General features: G+C 45.0%; 1 long non-coding RNA gene across 1 annotated transcript; it reads left to right on the top strand.

Annotated features, from left to right (window-relative positions):
* The first annotated feature begins 5,446 nt into the window (after window positions 1-5,446).
* Window positions 5,447-9,928, top strand: LOC142814062 (uncharacterized). The gene is made up of 2 exons (XR_012894791.1): window positions 5,447-5,713; window positions 9,436-9,928. It is a non-coding gene; the product is annotated as an uncharacterized LOC142814062 (long non-coding RNA).
* Window positions 9,929-19,918: the final 9,990 nt, after the last annotated feature.

Genomic DNA, 19,918 nt, shown 5'->3' on the forward strand with positions numbered 1-19,918 from the left:
CGTGCCTGGCGGCCTTCGGGCGGCCCGGGACCACCCGAACAATTTCTTGCGGGCCACTGGCAGACGATAGCGCGGTGCGCATGCTGTGCGGCCATGTTAAACTAGACACGGGAAATTTTCGTTGCGCTCTTGCTCTCTCTTTGCTTTTTTGTCCGCTTCTCGCATGTTTCTGGATTTCGCATTGTTAGCGCACCCAGTTTTTGTCTTCGGTGTTCTGAGCCACGTCGAGCATGTGCGTATTCCTGAAGGTCGGGCAAACACGCGTTATACTCGCTAGGAGAAACAGCGGTGGAACGACTGCGATGGTCTACGATGGGCACGCGCTCGAGTAGTTCAGTTACAGTAAGTTGCATCACAGCAGAAATAGGTATTATTGACTACCTAACACCTGCCGAGGTTGCAAATGAGTCAGCGTTGTGGCCTGTGTTTCAGCTATGGAGGGGGGCCCCGCCGCGGTGGTCTAGTGGCTAAGGTACTCGGCTGCTGACCCGCAGGTCGCGGGTTCAAATCCCGGCTGCGGCGGCTGCATTTCCGATGGAGGCGGAAATGTCGAGGCCCGTGTGCTCAGATTTGGGTGCACGTTAAAGAACCCCAGGTGGTCAAAATTTCCGGAGCCCTCCACTACGGCGTCACTCATAATCATATGGTGGTTTTGGGACGTTAAACCCCACAAATCAATCAATCAATCAATCAGCTATGGAGGGAGCAGACGGCATAGCCAGGCATAGCAGACGCCACAGCGGATGCAGTCAGCATCAAGCGCGCAGATGGCCCGAGGCCGGTCGGGCTGGCTCGGGACTTTTAAATCACGTGCATGTGACGTAACCACCTGTGAGCCGAGGAGTCCGCGGGCCGTCCGCGAGTGATCCGGGTCTTGGTAAATCGACGAAGCTCAGTAAGGGTGGTTAGCACACCGGATAGAGCTGCTTCGCATCTAACAATGCGGGGGTTCTATAATGTTGAAAACCTTGCTTTAGTCGCAACTCCATGAAACACTGCGTGTGTTGAAAACACTGGTCGAAAAATCAAAGATGGCTACGCTTAACGTGGTGAATGTGGCACTTTCGCTGGGCGTTGTGCTTAAGTTCATTGATTGTGGCGTCGGACCGCGTTGCTTTGTCGAAGGCGAAATGGTGCTGCCCGCCGACCACCTCACTCTCATCGGCATGAAGGATTTCACTGGAGGAAAAACGGAAATAGTTCCGCTGTGCGTGCCAACATCGAGCATCTGCGGCGAATCACACTAGATTTAGTTCAAGTTGAAGAGCCTACCTAGGGAGCCCCGATGTTGAAGAATGCAACTGATCATCTTTCGCGGGCCTCTTCGACTTGCATTTTGCGCTGCGTCGCTACTGTGCTACAGTGAAGGCATTATCAGTTGTCGAGGTAACTGCACTGCACTGCGACTTGTGCTGACGATTACATGTATCCATCCCATTGAGTCCCACCGACTCGTTAAAAGCTGAATACACACGCCGTTCACTTGATTACAGAACGGGGCTATGCCTGGGTCATTGTGTTATGAGATTAGGCAAAGCGTAGCATTGATTGTGAGGATGGAGTGCTCCTTTGTTTACGTTGGCCGATCTATGTTATTAGGTTTTCAAGCAATAAAGTTGAGTGTATCCGAATACTCACTTTTTTCGTGTTCACAGTATTTGATATTCGAAGCTGATATATATATATATATATATATATATATATATATATATATATATATATATATATATATATATATATATATATATATATATATATGCTCGAACGTAGTATAGCCAGGCATGCTACGCGAGTGCGAATTTACGTACAGGTAGTAACACAACCCCCCCCCCCCCACCGGAAAAAGTCAGCAGTACTACCGCGTTAAAAGATAAAAAGAACCTCATCACTAATTTAAAATAACTTAATCTTCAAGGAATTTCGTTAGGTTTCCGGCAACTAGCAATTGGTTTTTCAGTGAAATATTGTAACATGCAATACTAGAAAATATAATAACGTAAACAGGGTTTATTGAAGGAGCTGAGCAAGCGGGTGGTACCTCGAAAGGAACGCAGGCGGACCCAGATAACGGTACTCGATCGCTGATCTCGTGCCTTTTTCTTGTGTTTGTGATAGTTGAGCCGATGGTATAAACGTCTTTCTTCTTCACTATAATTACCCCCGGCAAAAAAGATGAAGCCATCCTGGCAATCCAACACGCGGGGATTTATTATACTGTTTACGTGAACAATATCACGTCCACGCCGACAACGGTCGCTCGGTGGCGTGAGGGGTTCAATGGCGTAGTTCACGGGTGAGGTACGCTCGACCGCGGCACGTGGTAGGGACCATGATAATTAGAGAATAGCTTGGGTGATACACCAAGGGCGCAGGGCGGTACATGCAGCCATACAAGCGCTCCAGGAACGAACGTTGGTGCGGAACGATGGTCGTCGTCACGGGTCTCCTTCTGGCGCTGTTGGTCGGCTGTAGTAAGCCGCGTGGCTAGCTTGCGGAACTCTTTTGCCTAATGAGCGGCTTCCGAGCCAGGCGTGCATTCGGAGGGATCTGGCCAGTATGGCAGTAAAGTGTCGATGTTGTGCGATGGTTTGCGACCATACAGGAGAAAAAAAAGAGGGAAAACCCGGTAGTGACTTGCGTAGCGGTGTTATACGCGTATGTCACAAATGGAAGAATGAGGTCCCAGTTTGTTTGATCAGAAGCGACATGCGTCACGAGCACGTCCCCCAGAGTACGATTAAACCGCTCAGTCAAACCATTCGTCTGTGGGTGGTAGGCTGTACTCTTCCGGTGTACAATATGGCACTGTTGAAGAAGTGCTTGGATTACATCAGAGATAAAAAAATTGGCAGATCCCACGTACAGTGGGAATCGATTATATGCGAAGCATGAATGAGAACTGTTGATATGTCACTTTAAAATCAGCATAACGTTACAAGGTGGAGGTCAATGATGCCGTACATGACTTCCTTGTCAATCTTATCATGTTTGGATGTGTCGTTTATCTTCTTCATCTGTTCACGTCACGTGATACCAATTTTAGTATATTTGGAGCTAGCGAAACGGCCGCGAGCACGCTATGAGCGTACTCTCTAAAAAAATTTACGCCCTGAAAGGGGCAAAACGAGTGTACGCAATAAAATTACCCACATAAACACTCTTTTTACGCTCCATTTTTTAAATTTGAGGTGTTCGTAATCAAAACACCCTATTTACACCCTTATATTTGGGGTGTAATGAACAAGGCTACAAATACTTGATTGATATGTGGGGTTTTAAGACCAAAAACCACCATACGATTATGACAGACGCTGTAGTGGAGGGCAGCGGAAATTTCGACCACCTGGGGTTGTTTAACGTGCACCCAAATCTGAGCACACGTGCCTAAAAGGCTACAAATGCACGGCATTTTCGCGCCGTTCTGCTTATACCGTTAGTATACGTTAACCATCTTGATACAAGCAAGGCTCCCACTACTAGCTGCTTGCGTGTCACAGTTTCTTTTTCCGGCCCCAATCAAGACACGAACTTTTACAGCCCCCAAACAGAACTTCTTCCCGCATTAACCATTCAAACCCCATTGCACGAATCAACGGCCGTACATCCGCAATGAACGACTCCTTTTTCCCCCAAGCAATAACACTTTGGAATCACCTTCCCGACACCATTGTTGCCACACCTGACCGCACATCATTCCGCGCAAAATTAGAATCCCACTTTGATTCCACCCATTAACCCGTGGCTGTAAATATATTCTACCAACGTACTGTATGTATAATTTGCTTGTGCCTAGTTGTTTGTACCCTAATTCCCAGCCAAAGCGTTTCTTTTGTGTGTTATTTGATTCATTTTTGTTGTCATTTTTGACCAAACTACCATATTAGAACTGTACTGTTTATAATAATTTGTTCAACTTGAATTATACACACTCACAGCGTATTTTTTGCCCCCCCTTATGTAATGCCCTCGGGCCTTTAAGGATGCAATAAATGAAATGAAATGAAATAAATTGAAGCAGAAAGTATTGTGAACGAAACGCAGTTTTCATCGATAAAGCACGCAAACTACTATAAGATGGAAGATACAACAGGAGCGACGCTTGTTCAATAGAGTAAGGGCCAATTCTACTGTACCTGTTTCTTCATCAGTGTCATTTGCGTGATTAGTCAACACTCACAAAGTACACTGATTTGCCTGAACAAGGTAATGTGGTGCACATTGGTGTAGCCATGCATAGAACACTCCCCTTTCCCCCCTCCCCCATAAGATCGAAGCTTTTAAAGCTGGAGAAAAAACGTCTACCACCTGAGAAAAGAAACAACAGCACAGTTGTTTAGCCATAACCACCACGTCAGCAGGCCATCAGGTCCCTTAAAAACAACATCGACGTCATGTATTTTTAGCAGGCACGTTTTATTTAATTACTTAGCGAATGTTCCTCTTCATGTGTCCTTAAGAGTGTGCGATGAAAATTAGGAAGATGACTCTGACCATAAAGAAAAATGCAGAATAAGGACATTTCGCTGACCTTGACTCAGCGTTGCACACAATGACGGGAGCCTTGTGAACTAAATTGCGAACAAAGCTCTCCTCAGGGGAGCCGAAACGCATTCTCTAGTTCTCTCTCTCTCTCCGTTTTTTTTTTTTTGGATCCTCCTCTTTTAAATTATGTAACTTCCCCAGCAGACGTGCTTCGGTCAAAGCCTTGATGTAGGTAGTGAGAAAACAACATTGATGAAATATTTTCAGCCGTTGTCTTGTTCCAAGAACTGCAAGCTAAGTACAAATGTATTGCAGCAACGTGAAGACAGAAGTAGTAATTAACAGGTTGAGAAAGTAGCAGCAGGTCAGTATATTTATTTACTGCGTGCCAGAGCGTTCCTCTTCTTTCTTGTTATTGCTTGCTGCATAAAAGTGTGCAGATGCGCGTATGCGCTGTCGTCTTCGTCTTCCTAGCAGTACGTACGTGGCAATATGTTCTCATCGAATAGTGTGACGGCCGATGCATGCAATGTTGCAATGTCTTTACCGAAATGAAAGTGCTGATAAAATATCGCCTGCGTGACCTTGAATGTGCAGTCTCTAAAGACCCATAGAGCTAAGCAAAAAGCGCCAGCTTAGCTTTTTACCAAAGTTCACTACATTAGGTCGGTGAAGGTGCGCTAAACTTTCCTCCTGAATATTACAAATGCGCGTTCTGACTAGTAGCTCGTGCTGGCCGCACTGCACCGTCACAAAGTTCACTGCGATTCAGATGCACTGTTAAAGAACAAGTATAACGCAACAAATCGCTGCCGCAAAAAAAAAAAAAAGTGCCCGCGTTATTAGCAGAGGGCCGGAGCTAGCGTTAAACCGCATCTAGCCGGTTAGAGAGCGCCACAAGGCGCCATCAAGTCTCGTCGCCTGACAACCTTGGCTGCCCGCCTTCCTCCGTGGCTGCCCGGTATTGCTGCGCGCCGGGCGCACAGCGCGGGAAAGGGGTCGACATCGTCTTACATGCCACTGCGTGCCCTGGCGATAAACCCTCCCGTGTGTGTGCGTGGGGTGCGCGTGGCTTCTCGATCGGTAGAGTTTATTAGTCGGTGTTTAGTTTGAAATGTGCCTGCACTCTGTGCTCCACCAGTGTGTCCTGTCAGTGCTGATTATTGCGAAGGTGCACCATCCTGAAGACTGGACCTGTGGATTCATATTGTGGAGCACTCGAAGTGAAATAGTGAGTGCTGCTCTCACGTTGTTCCGTTGAGCGCTTTAACTGCGTCACGAGAATAACGCCTTCAAACAATTTTGTTTTCAACTAGTTTATGACGAATCAGCATTTGTTTGTACTTAACGAGAATATTTGTCCGAATTGTTTCACGGGGATGATGGCGAAGTGTGAGTGTGGGCAAGTTTTTTTGTTTGTTTAGATTGTTTGGAGTACAAAGTAGAGTGAGCTTGCGCCGCTGAGGTTCAGCGAAGAAACTGAACAGATTTTTTCGATGCCCTTCGTTGGCAGCCGTTCTTAACGGGGCCCGCTAGTGCTGCTTATCAGTTTTAGTTTACTTAATTAATACATGTGTGGGGACGGCGCCTGTTAGCTCTAAGCATCAACCGTATGTAAGTCGCATATTCTTGGGCATTTCGGTAGTTCATTCACTTTATTTTTTTTCTTATTGCACAAAAAGACCGAGAACGGTAACAAGGGCGTGGTGTCCATGTCATTCTTTTCGGTTCTTTTTTCGCTTTGTGCGGTAACACTCCCGTGATAACTCGGGTTGATGCATCGGGTGACAACACAGCATACTGCTTCGCGTTAGGTGCGCCTCGCGAAGTTTGCCTACTTGCTAATACATTCAATTTCGTTATTCGTCTTCACCGGCATTTTTGTTCACCCGCAACGCAGCGTGACACTGCCGACAGCCGTGCCTATGTAGCGGATCGAGCACTGAAGCTGGACTTTTGTTTGAACAGACCTTTAGTCTGTGTGTGTGGTCGAATTGCCTGCTTGAACAGCGCAAACGCTTGTTTGAAGATAACTGCTAACGTTCGAGCACATTTTATTCAGATTGTTTCCAGCATGTGTAACTTTCAAAATATCCTTGTTATTCAGAGTTTTATTGCCATCGCCTCGCTTTGGCGTTTAACTTCGCTAAGTATTCAAATGTTGAAGGCATTTTCGCTGTGTGAAGGGTATTAGTTTTTTTTGTTGCACACAAAACACTTTAATGTTATACATACTGCACGGTATCTAAGCATGTGTTGCAGCCAAAATGTAAGACTGGGCTGCATATCTATCTGGGAACACAAGCACAGCCACTGAACAGCCTACGCTGCACCGAGAAGGAGTTATGCTTTCTTACCCTGACAGCATGATTGAAACAAATGGCCCTAATTTAGCAGTATGCAATGGTCATTGAGTGAAGGTAACAGGGTCACTTTATTCGACATTTCCCAGCCAATTTTGCGGCTATGGCAAATGTGTCTGAAAAAAAAATCGCGCTGATTTAATGCACTGAAACAGTGAACTGCTTGAATATTTCGGAGAGAAAAAAGTTTTTCGTCACGTGGTTGCCTTTCAAACTTTTCATACTACTGTTTGAGTGTTTGTGAAAAAAAATATTTTACAAGTACCGCACCTTTTTTATACCAATTTTGGTACATGTTAAGTAAACGAGCTTATTTAAGGTGTTTGAAACTCAGCAATGTTAATACGAAAAAAGTTCTTCGTCACGTGGTTGCCTTTCAAACATTTCAGTCTACTGTTTGAGTGTTGTTTGTGAAAAAAAAATATTTTACAAGTACCGCACCTTTTTTTATACCAATTTTGGTACATGTTAAGTAAAGGAGCTTATTGAAGGTGTTTGAAACTCGGCAATATTATTACAAATTTTCGGCCACATACGTCTGCAAGAGTTTTGCCAAAGTGTGTAATGTTTGCATTTTCTCATTGCTATACTGCACTTTGTATGAATATCTGAGCTGTGACTACTTACTTCACAGAAAAGGTATTTTGAAGAAAAATTATTTTTAGAGATCTTAAGCTGTTAACCTCTACGAGAAAAGATCACTCATTTCACAGAATTGTCATTTTTGTTCGTATTGAGACGCAATTTGCACCATGTGGTGGTCCAATTAAAAATCACATTTTACCTAAATTGAAAGCAAATAAACAGTTCTTTCTATGTGACAAGTTTCATCCTTACAATTTCTATTTCAAGAAATAAAATATTTTTTTTAATTTTCCCATCAACGGCAATGGGGAACATCGAGGCGTCGGCTGCCAGATGACCAAATGGCGAGTGGGGAACTTGGAACTTCAAAAATCATTTAGGGGCAAAGCTCTTGAGGGCGTGGGTCGTACTAGTATTATGTAGCCTGTAGTCGTACTAGTATTATGTAGCCACTTGATGAGTTGCACAATACATAGCGTCAGTGGTTTTCACAGCATATACACGGATAAAATGATGATTCGTGGGGCGAATCATTCATCCGTACTTTTGTGCTTTCTTCCGTTCGTCTGTGCATCCATCCGTCCGGGCTTCCGTGTGTAGGTCTGTCCGTGAGTCCGTCCGTCTTTCTTTTCGTCCATACTGGCGTCAGGCTATCTGTCCATCCGTTTGTGCGTCCGGACGGACGAGCGTTACGCCCCACTCATACATCATTCACTCCGTGGATATGCTGCGATTTTTTTCTCAAGACATAAATTGCTACGACAAAATTTGGCACATGAAAAGAACTGTTTATTTGCTTCGATTTAGGTACAAAGTCTATTTTATTTCAACCACCACATGGTGCAAGTTGCGCCTCATTATAGACAAAACAATTGTTTTGTGAAATTTGCAATTTTCTCTCGTAGTTTGACAGCTTGAGAGGTCAAAAATTTTTTTTTCCTCCAAATATACCTTAAGTGGATTAAGCATTCACTCCTCAGATATTCATTGAAAGTGCAGTATTGATATAGAAAAATGCAGATATGACACATTTCGGCTAAATTATTTGAGGCGTATGTGGTCGAAAAATGGTAATAATATTGCTGAGCTTCTTACACTTTGCCCAAGCCCTTCACTTGACTTGTAGACCAAATGTGGCACGGAAGAAGAAATACTTATGAAATAATTTTTTTCACAAACATCCAGACGCGATTCCGGGAAGTTCAGGAGGCAGCCACGTGACCAATAAATTATTTGTTTGCGAAATATTCTAGCAGTTACCTTTTTAATGCAGTAAAATCAGCGCAATTTTTTTAATACATTTGCGGTGGTCACCAAAATGGCTGGAACGTCTGATGTGGAATGACCCAATAGCCAAATTCTTTCATTATATAATCGTGTCAATGTGAGCCCGTCCAAGAACACTAGTATAATTCGCATTTTAATACGTAACTGTACAGTACTTAATTTTACAAGTTACCTGCACTGAATACCTTCTCAATGCGTATACCGTCATGTATGCTCAGTGGCATTGTGCTTTTGTGCAATACAGATAAAATATGTATATGTTGTTGCGCGTCGTACTGTATTCCTTTTAATAAACTAATCGAACGAGTACCATGATATATCTGCAGAAATACACGTGCAGCTGTGTTGATGCATAATTAAGCATAGAACTTGACATTCATTTAGATTGGTCGTTGCATGCAGCTAATGGAACATTATCAACTTGGAGCAGCACCTTTTTTTTTTGCCTGCGCGAGCAAGCTGAAAGGGTAAAGTAAGGTTCATATACGGCACGAAAGGTTAATTATTCTGCCAAAGCGCGCTTTTTTTGGCGTTTATTGCTCAGCATACCTTTTCTAGCATTTCTCACTGCAGTGGAGCCCGATGCCTCTGAATATACTTAGTATGCACTCAATTTATACTTACACATAAAAAGCAGCTAGTTAGTTATGCATGGTTCACACTGTATGTAGCACTCTTTGTGAAATTTCAGTCATTGTTTCTTGTGTATTTATTTTAGGTTTGCGGGATAGAATTGCCTGTACAGAAAGAACAGCTTCGCCCCACTTCTCTCGAAGGCACCAGTCATCTCAGCAGCTGAAGATGATTGTGCAAGCAGCAGTGACGAGTGGTTTTGCAGTTAGAAGTGTACCAACACTGACATTACATTAATACAACCCCAATTACACTACCTTGTTGAATGTTCTCTTTTTTAATGTCGAAATTTATACTGCGAGATGTAATAGGTAGTAAATGTGACTCCAGTAACTCGCTTACTCTTTCTACATGTTTTTTTTCTATTGTATAGGTGTCAATTAAACGTCATACGTGTTTGCCCGACTAGCGCGAATATTTCTGGAAGATGTGGAGATTTATTGTATTGAAAACAATGAATTTTTAGTATAGAGAGAAATAAACTTGGTCCCGTGACATATTTTTAAATTTTGCAGAATGCCATCAGAGTCCCGTTTTTCAGATTTGCAGTTTTTCTATAATAAAGGCAGATGTTAACATATGGGCTCAAAATTGTTTTTTGCTTCGGTGTTATGTTCGGTTGGACCTTACACTTAAGGTTACTGCTTGCACTACTGTGGTGTGTGTGTGTGTGTGTGTGTGTGTGTGTGTGTGTGTGTGTGTGTGCGTGTGTGTGTTTTGTCCTTCACGGCCCAGTCTACGTACACATATATACACTGAACTCATGCATCTCATTGAAGACCATGGCACCTTATTTTATCAGCTGCATGCATGCAGGTATAAGTGCAGTGGGTGAGGCCAGTATCTTCCTTCTTCCCTGTCAGCAGCAGAGAAGGTTCATATATGCTTCTGCCTGACAACAATTGAGGCTTGGGCCAGTTGGTGATGCATATTTTATGGAATGAAGTGCTATGAACGGCTCTCCTCAACACACAAGTCTAAGTGTCACCTCCTGTGTCTCTGCTTTTGTTGCCCGTTAATTGCGCTTCATTTGATCACGTATGCTCATCCATATAACTGCCATCGTTTCAAGGGGGTTTTCAGTGTACACCCCACTCGCATGGGTGTAGCTTCATCCAACACCCGTAGTTTAGGGGTGTTCATAAACGCCTATTAAAGTAGGGTATAACGTTTCTTTACACCCTACAGTTTCAGGGTGCTTCTAAACACCTTATTGTTTAGGGTGTTCCTAGAGACCCTAGAAGGTTGTTGCCCATAAGACAAAACAAATACACCCTTATAGGTGTAAAAAATTTAGAGTGTAGTATGTAGTCATTTTTTTAAATGACACGCTTGTCAGCATTAACATGTTTGCATTAGTCATATACTTTCGTCATTCATTGACGTCACGTAACACCAAATTTGGTATATATGGAGCTAGCAAAACAGCTGCCAGCGCATCATGAAGGGCCCAATCTACTCCAATGTAGCATTGACGCGCGCGCTGTGGACACAGCGACGCAACGTTAGCACAACGCGAGCTGTGTACAGTGTGACTGACGCCAGGCGCGACCAGCGTCCGCCGGCGCGGCCCGACGGCAACCGGCACAAAATGCCACATGCTGCATTTCGCACCGATGCGTTACCCAGACAACACTGCGTCTCCCTCTTTTCGTGACTGTGGGACGCCGGACGCGCTGAAACGCGCATGCGTCAAAGCAACGCAGCGCAGAGCGCGCCTGCGCGTATATAGCAAGACCACCCTCTGAAGTGGCAACGCTGGCGTGACGCGACGAAATGAACGCCGGTGAGCACGCGCACCGCGTCACGTCGAAATTTATTGGCGCCTTGACTGTGGCATATAGTCATGTTCTCACATGATACGCATCAGCAGCACAAAGAGAGAGGATTGTAAAAGGGTACCGTAATATACAAAGAGGTCCAGCACCCAATGCGGATATAGTCGAAGATGTTCCTGCGGCACAAAAACATACAAAACAGTGGCTCCACGACTCTTACTCGGAAGTATCGAAGCGCTCAGCACTAAAACATCGAGTTGGACAAGAAGTCCGGGCCCAAGAACATGCTGAAGTGGAACTTTCTGCCGGGCCAGACACAGCCAAGGAGCCGCTGACTACCAAAGGGAAGGGCCACAGCAGCTTGCTGAGGAAACATTCTTCAAGAAATGCGATCTCGGCAGAGACAGCTGGAAACGAGCAAGTCATTTTGCCAAGAATCTTTGGGGCTCTAAGCAATTCTACGATCCCTGCCACAAGCAGGTTCTTTACCAGAAGTGAAATTGCTGCTAGATGTTGACCATCTTATCTTGTAGTAATCATGGCTATCAGACTATCTAACTGGTACAAAAGAAGTGCAATATTTCAGTGGAACTGCAACGGTTTGCAGAATAAGTGTGGAGATTTTCGGAAATTCGTCGCTTAGCACGGGTTTCCAATTTTGTGTATTTCCGAAACAAGAGTATCCTATAACCTTCGCTTGTCCAACTAGTGGTGTACCAAGCACAACGTCCTACTGCAAAAAGCAGATGGATGTTGTATGTGAGACGCGATATTTTATCGACACTTGTGGCTACTTCAAAAACAGATGCACCGGAATTTGTTAGATGCAAGGTGAAGTTGGGTAACGTAACTGTAACTGTCGTTAGCGTTTACGTGAACCCTCAAGCAAACTTTTCATACACAGAGTTGGCTGCATTGCGTAGATCTGATCATGATCCCATAATTATATGTGGTGACTTTAACGCGCTCCATGAATTGTGGGGTAGTGAGCGTTGTAATATAAAGAGATCTGCTATAGCAAAAATATGCGAAGACTATGGTTACACTATACTAAATGATGGTTCTCCAACGTTTCTACGGGGGCATAACTACTGCAGCGTACTAGACATCACTGTGTGCTCTTCTGAATTAGCGGCTGGAGCAGACTGGACTGCAGACTCTGATACAAGAGGAAATTACCACTTGCCAGTATTCATTTATCACCCAAAGTTGAAGCAAACGAGAAATAACCGCACAACAAAAATTACAAATTGGGCAATCTTTCGAGAACTACAGAGACAAAATCTTGAACCTTGTTCTGACGCAGAAACGTATGCATTGAAGATAAAACATTTTCTAACAAAAGCAACTTGTGCAGTACCCATTCCAGATGGGTATTCGGGTGTTGACGCTGAATATGAGAGGCTTCGGACAATACGACGCCGATCTGAAAGAAGATATCGCAGGTTGGGTAATTTAGAAGATTTCAAGGTTGCACAGAAAGTACATTCTCCAATGCATAACCAACTCCAGAAGCTTTCAACGAAAAGGTGGCAAGATTTATGTGCCTCACTTTCTCCATTTACCTCGGCGCCTCAACTGTGGAACATGGTACGCGCCCTCCGACAGTCAGTAGTCCACTCGAGACCACTACAGGCTCTAGCGCTGTCTCGAGGAGTTAGCGAACGTGTGATTGCCGAAGAATTTTGCGACCTTATACTGAGAAATAGACCGCCCAAACTAGCGAATATAAATCCTCAACAGAATCAGCTTCGACGGTTGTAACAAAGTTCTCTGCGATCAGTTCATCAGATCTGCATGACAGCTTCACACACCAGAGGAGCTCCAATATGTGCTGTCTTCCGTGAAACGAACAAGTTCACCAGGAACAGATGGAGTTTCATGCGCTGCTCTTGCTAATTTGTGCAAGAAAGGAAAATTACACCTGTTGGACATCTATAATAAAAGTTGGCAAAAAGAAAAAGTTCCGGAAAGTTGGAAGATATCAAAAGTAGTACCGTTGCTAAAGCCAGGGAAGAGCCCCAGGCAGTTGGACTCGTTTAGGCCGGTTAGTTTGACAAGTTGTTTTTCAAAAGTGATGGAAAAAATGATCAATGAACGAATTTTATGGTGGCAAAACATGAAAAAACTACTACCAGAAAGCATAGCCAGCTTCAGAAGAGGCAGATTTACAATGGACTGCATTCTGGATTTGGTCACAGATGTGGAAAACCAACGAACGCAAGGAAACACCACTGTTGCTGTATTCCTTGATGCCAACAGAGCATACGACACAGTGAGTCACGTTCACGTTCTGCAAGGCCTGGTGTTACAGGGATTCAATGGCAAGATATTGCTTTGGATCGCTGACTTCCTGAATCACCAGAAAAATTTTGTAGTTACGCAGGAGGGCCCAACGTCAGAACATGTCGTCAACCAAGGAGTGCCACAGGGCAGTGTGCTAAGCCCTACTCTCTTTAGTGCAGTCATGGCGCAGCTCCCGTATAATCTTCCACCTAACATCAAATGTTCAGTGATTACTGATGATATAGGTATATGGACGTCTGGTCCATCGTTTTTGGATGTACAACAAACTCTACAAGAAGGATTGGATTATGTCAACCGTTTTCTAAAGAAAAAAAGAGGTCTAGCTAAAGCAACCATAATTCCGTTTAAATTAAAAAGACCTGGAAATTTCCAGATTATTCTGCAAAATCAGCCTAATCAAATGGTTAAAACTCATGAATTCTTGGGAGTAATTTTAGACCGGAGACTAACATGGTTGCCTCATGTCCAGTCCCTTGAACAAAAAGTGAATCAGGCCATTCGAATCCTCCGGCATCTCTGCGGGGCCAAATGGGGTGGTACTACAGAGTCATCATTAGCCCTACATGTTGCCTGGACACGCCCCATCGTAACTTACTCGCTGCCTCTGCTGCACGGACTTCCAGCTTCCACCGAAAGGAGACTTTGCTTGTTATTGGCAAGAAGCTTGAGGGTATGTCTGGGTTCACCACGGTCAACTTCCAGTGCTTTAGTGTATGCGGAGGCTCGAGAGCCACCTTTGGCAGTACTCCGAACTAAAGAAACATCTCGAAATTTATTTAGAATTTTCACGCAACAGGAAAGTCATTTTTTATCTGGTGCACTAACACAAAGGATAGCAACGAGACTACAGGATACTATATCATCATTTCAAGCAGTAGTACCAGAATTTAAACAATGAAAACCTTCAAAAGCACATTGGACGCTGCCACTTCTCAACGTTATCCGTGAAATCGACGGCATAGAGAAGAAAGCAGACATGGCACCTCTAGTAGCGGCACAGTTGGTACTTCATCAGCTTCGTGTAATGCATAATGAAAAAACGAAGACATATACAGACGGATCATGCACTGAAGAAGCGTCAGCCTGTGCGGTCCTTATACCCGAAATTCAGAAAAAGAAGATGTACAAATTGTCGCACAAATCTTCATCGACGACAGCAGAATTGGTGGCTACCTTTGAAGCAGTTAAGCTTATCTGCGAGGATCCCGAGCCACGAAAATGAGTGATATGCACTGATAGCAAACCTGCTCTTCAGCTAATCAGAAATGTGAGATCACCTTACAAAAATGGTGAAATATCACAATGTATTGCAGAAAGTGTGGATTATGCCTCATCGCAGGGTCACAACATCGTATTCCAATGGATACTCAGCCACATTGGAATGAAGGGAAATGAAGAGGCTGATAGCCTCGCGAAGAAAGCATTGAAGGAAGGACGGGATAGCGCAATCCCTATGTCTGGGGCAGATATTCGACATTTTATAACGCAAGGAGCTAACCATTGTTCAATAGAGAAGTGCTTTGAGAGCCCTAAATCAAAAAAATGGTACTTTATGAAGTTGATCCACACAGAAAATTTTTCATAGCTACAGACCTCTCACGACACTTAGAGACATTACTCCACCGACTTCGATCGGAAGTAGCATACACAAACAGCTCCCTGCACAAGATACATCGATCCAACTCACCCGAATGCCATTGTGGTCATTCAGAACAAAATGTTCGCCATATTCTTTTGGAGTGCGTTAAATACGCGAATGAAAGAAAAAAATTAAAGAACAAGTTAGCAAGTTTGGACAGACGGCTCCTCACAATAAAGAAACTACTTGGACCATGGCCTTAGATGCATGTCCAGAAAAAGGCAATAATCTTCCTGACAGACTTTTTAGTGGAGACCGGACTGGACAAGCGCCTATAACAGACAGCCAGAGATGGGTATATATAAAATGTGATCATGTATACACTGACAGTAGAATAGTAAGGTGTGCGTGTAAATAGTTTATGACTGTGTGAACTGCGCTAAGAAAACTGTGTATCGACATGATATTTGAACTGATTTCAGTGTGCTATTATGTTTTTTCCGTATTGTTAATTTTTGGGTACCGTTCTGTATTATTATTTTAATTTTCGCTGCAGAACTTTGTAATATGGAGTAGCCGAGGCAATAGGCACCTCAACCTTTCCACAGCAAAACAGTTAAAACAGAACAGAAAACAGATCCGCATCTCATGATTATCATGTTTGCCCCAGTCACATACCTTCGTCATATATTGGCGTCACGTAATACCGAATTTGGCATATGTGAAGCTGGCAAAACGGCCGCGAGCGCATCATGAGCCTGGCATGTAGTCATGTTGTTACATGACACGCATAGCGTGAAAATGATGTTAGGGTTTGTTCTTGTGTTTGCCATGCAATCATGGCCTACCATACCACTTTTTCAACAAGCTATGTGAACGAAACCATTGCAAGAGCTGCAGGACCATTAAATGTAAATCATGACATTTATCACTTACAAGTCATGATTTTCATGTTATGACTAATCAAATATGTTCTTGATGCAGTCATGTTATGCCACCCCAAGTTTGGTATTGATGCCATTATTAAACGGTCAAGAGAGCTAAATGTCGTAGGCGGCTAGATAGATAGATAGATAGATAGATAGATAGATAGATAGATAGATAGATAGATAGATAGATAGATAGATAGATAGATAGATAGATAGATAGATAGATAGATAGATAGATAGATAGACAGACAGACAGACAGACAGGCAGGCAGACAGACAGACAGACAGACAGACAGACAGACAGACAGACAGACAGACAGACAGACAGATAGATAGATAGATAGATAGATAGATAGATAGATAGATAGATAGATAGATAGATAGATAGATAGATAGATAGATAGATAGATAGATAGATAGATAGATTGATTGATTGATAGAGAGATACGCTCAAAGTCGCTGAAGTTCGCTAAGAAATGCTTGGCATTTAAAACGCCCTCGGTTACTGAGGAAATCGCGAGGAGGACCATGATGAAGCACAAAACGATTGAGTATGAAAATTGCGGTGTGTTATGCTGCAGCTGTGGGGAGAGCAGCAGTTTCAGCGTACCGTGTAAGATGATCCACCACCACGATAGCCAATCGTTTGTCTGACGTTGTCGATGGTAGTGGTCTGTAGAGGTCAATTCCTATGTGGTCGAATGGGTGGTCTAGGCGTGGAATTGGCTGCAATGAACCTGTTTCAAGATGTGCCAGGTTTTTCTGCCGCTGACATTCGTGGCAGCCGCGAATGAACTGGCGGACGAATGTAAACATTCCACGCCAGTAATACTTTTTTCGTGGGCGCTCGTAGGCCTTGAAAACACCGGCGTGAGCACATTGCGGGTCGCAATGAAACGACGCGCAGATAGTAGAGCGCAGCGTTCGGGGAATGACTAGTAGCCATTTCGTACCATTTGCTGAATAGTTGCGCCGGTACAAGACGCTATCCCGAATAGCTAAGTGCGGAGCCTGGCGGCGCAGGGTCCGAGTGGTTGGAAGTGTCGGTGCCTCAGATAATGCGCCAAGCAGCGAAGGGATCCATCGGTTATTGCGTTGTGAAGAAGAAATGGTGTCCTCGTCAAGAGCTGACAACGTGTTGTCTGAGGAAACAGATGCAATGTCCTAGGATAGGGGAGATTGCGACAGTGCATCAGCATCGGTATGCGTGGTTGATCCGTTACCACATCAAAAGTAAAGCCATGAAAGTACGGGCGGAACTTGACAAGCGCCCAAACGATCGCCAAGCATTCCTTGTCGGTGACGCTGTAGTTCGATTCAGCCTTGGTTAGAGTTCTGCTGGCGTAGGCGACAACATACTCCGCAAATTCAGGCTTGCGTTGCGTGAGAACCGCACCGAGGCCGACACCACTGGCGTCGTTGTGGGCCTTAGTTGCCGCCGTAGGATCGTAGTGACGCAGTATTGGTGGTGAAGTGAGGAAACGACGAAGGGTACAGAAGGCTTGGTCACACTCAGAAGACCATGACCAAATATCAGTGGCACTGCCTAGAAGTTTGGTCAAAGGCGCAATGATAGAGGCGAAGTTGTGCACGAACTGGCGAACGTAGTAACATAACCCCACGAAGCTCCGTAACTGCTTCACATTCGTTGGTTTGGGGAAGTCGGCGACAGCACGTAATTTAGCCGGGTCTGGAAGTATACCATCCTTTGATACGACGTTCCCGAGAATCGTAAGTTGCCGAGCAGCGAAGTGGCACTTCTGAGGTTGAGTTGGAGCTGAGCATTCTTCAGACACGTGAGGACGTGTTTCAGGCGCTCGATATGTGTTGCGCAGTCTGGCACAAAGACGACAATATCGTCGAGATAGCAGAGACATATTTGCCAATTCACACCCGAAAAACCGAGTCCGTCATGCGCTCGAAGGTGGCAGACGCATTGCAGAGGTCGAAGGGCATGACAATGAACTCATATAGACCGTCGGGTGTCACGAAGGCTGTTTTTGGTCGATCGGCATCTGCATGGGGGACCTGCCAGTACCCTGAGCTTAAATCTAAGGATGAAGAAACTTGGCACCTTGTAAAGTATCAAGGGCGTCGTCAATCTTCGGTAAAGGACGTGTTTTCTAGTGATCTTATTTAAACACCGGTAATCCACGCAGAAGTGAATGGAACCATCCTTTTTTAAACGAGCACTACAGGTGAGGCTCATTGACTTAGTGAAGGTTAAATGACGCCGCGTTGCAGCATAGCGTCCAGCTGCTCGCTAATAACTTGGCGTTCCGCCGCAGAAATACGGTATGGTCATCGCCGTAGAGGCGCATGGGCGCCGGTATCGATGTAACATACGGTGGTAGAAGTGCAGCCAAGTGAAGGTTGAATAACTTCGAAAGATTCGCGTTACTGGTAGAGCAGTTGGAGGAGTTCAGATTGTTCAGATGGTGACAGTCCGTCTGGGATCGCCGAATCGAACACTTTGGAAGCCTGTAGATCAGAGTGGTTAAAAGCAATGATTGCGGTGAGGTGACTTCGGGATGATTCTTGCTGCACGGTGAAGATTTGTCCGTTATCAATGGGCTCTATGTATCCAAGAGATTTGCCTTTTAACAGTTTGATGGTATGCGAAAGGGATTGGTAAAGAATAGAGCACTGGCTTCATTAGAAATCGAGAGGGTCGAATAAGGAAGCAGAAGTGGTTTCCGACTTAGAGGCTTGATGGCTCAAAAAATGCTACTTCATCACACATGCCATTGGAGACCACAGGGAACAAAACAGCTGTTGTCGGTGGAAGGTCAGTGTCTTCTTTGACAACTAGCTTGTGCGCGGCTTGATTCGTGTAGTCGCAGGGCTGGTCGAACAACGGAAGCAGTTGAAGTTCGGAGCGGGCGGAATCTATAACGGCGTGGTTACGCGATAGGAAATCGCAGCCAAGTATGATGTCCTGAGAGCAAGAGAAAAGGACGATAAACTAAACAATGTAGTGGTCCTTCGCAATTGTGAGTCGGGAAGTGCAGGCGGCTATATGTCGAACAGGTTCTCCATTTGCTGGACGTAAGGACATCACATCAAGCGGCGTGGTCACCTTTCGGAGCTTGCGGCAACGTTTGCCGTCTATAACAGACACAGCAGCACCGCAACTACAAGAGCGTATGCATGGGCGCCTTCTACAAAAACTTTGACGATATTTGACGGAAAACTGCGAGGAATTGAACGTTTTGATATCGCAGTTCTTGCCTCCTGAACAGCGACGGCTGGTTTTCTCATGTTGAGGGGCTGGTAGTGGACGCATGGGCGACAAGGAGCGACGATTGGGTGATGGTGAGCGACGAGATGAAGTTGCCGGATAGTCACGGGAAGACGCGCTTGACTGATGACTCGAACTTTTGTAACCTGAAGGGGGTCGGTTCATGTAGTTGCTCCGTGATCGGGCGTCTGTGTAGCCGGGCACGCGACGACGGCATTATCGGGAGATATGGCCAGGGCCACCACATGCAAAACAGATCAGCTGGTCATCGCGCGTTTCCCAGTTATTTGCAGCGAGGGGCGTCGCCCACGCGTCATACGGCTGAGTCGAGGCTGTGGTAGTGAGGCGAGGAGCCCTTGTGACGGAAGACTGAGTAGGAGCGGGGACCTGCGGCATTCCATTGAACTGGCGAGGGCTAGTGTGGCGGCTGCCTCTTTATTGCGTCAGCATAAGTAAGAGGCGTAGCGACAACTTGCTGCTGAAACGGCACTGGCATAGCCTCGGCAATCTAGTTCTGAAGCACATGTCGGAGCATTGGAGCTAACGAGGTCGGTGGTCGCACTTGCTGCGGCTGCGGTTGCTCTTGCCACTGAAAAAACGGCAGGAGGGAAAGCAGGCGCACGACCTCCTCACGCACAAAGTCTTTCATTTGTGCTAGAAGGTGGGAGTGGTCAGGCACGAGGTCCAGTGCAGAGAGTGGTTGGTTAGAATGAGATGGACGACGGGTGACTGCT

Source organism: Rhipicephalus microplus, chromosome 4 (genome assembly GCF_043290135.1).
Source record: "Rhipicephalus microplus isolate Deutch F79 chromosome 4, USDA_Rmic, whole genome shotgun sequence".
Classification (NCBI taxonomy): Eukaryota; Metazoa; Arthropoda; class Arachnida; order Ixodida; family Ixodidae; genus Rhipicephalus; species Rhipicephalus microplus.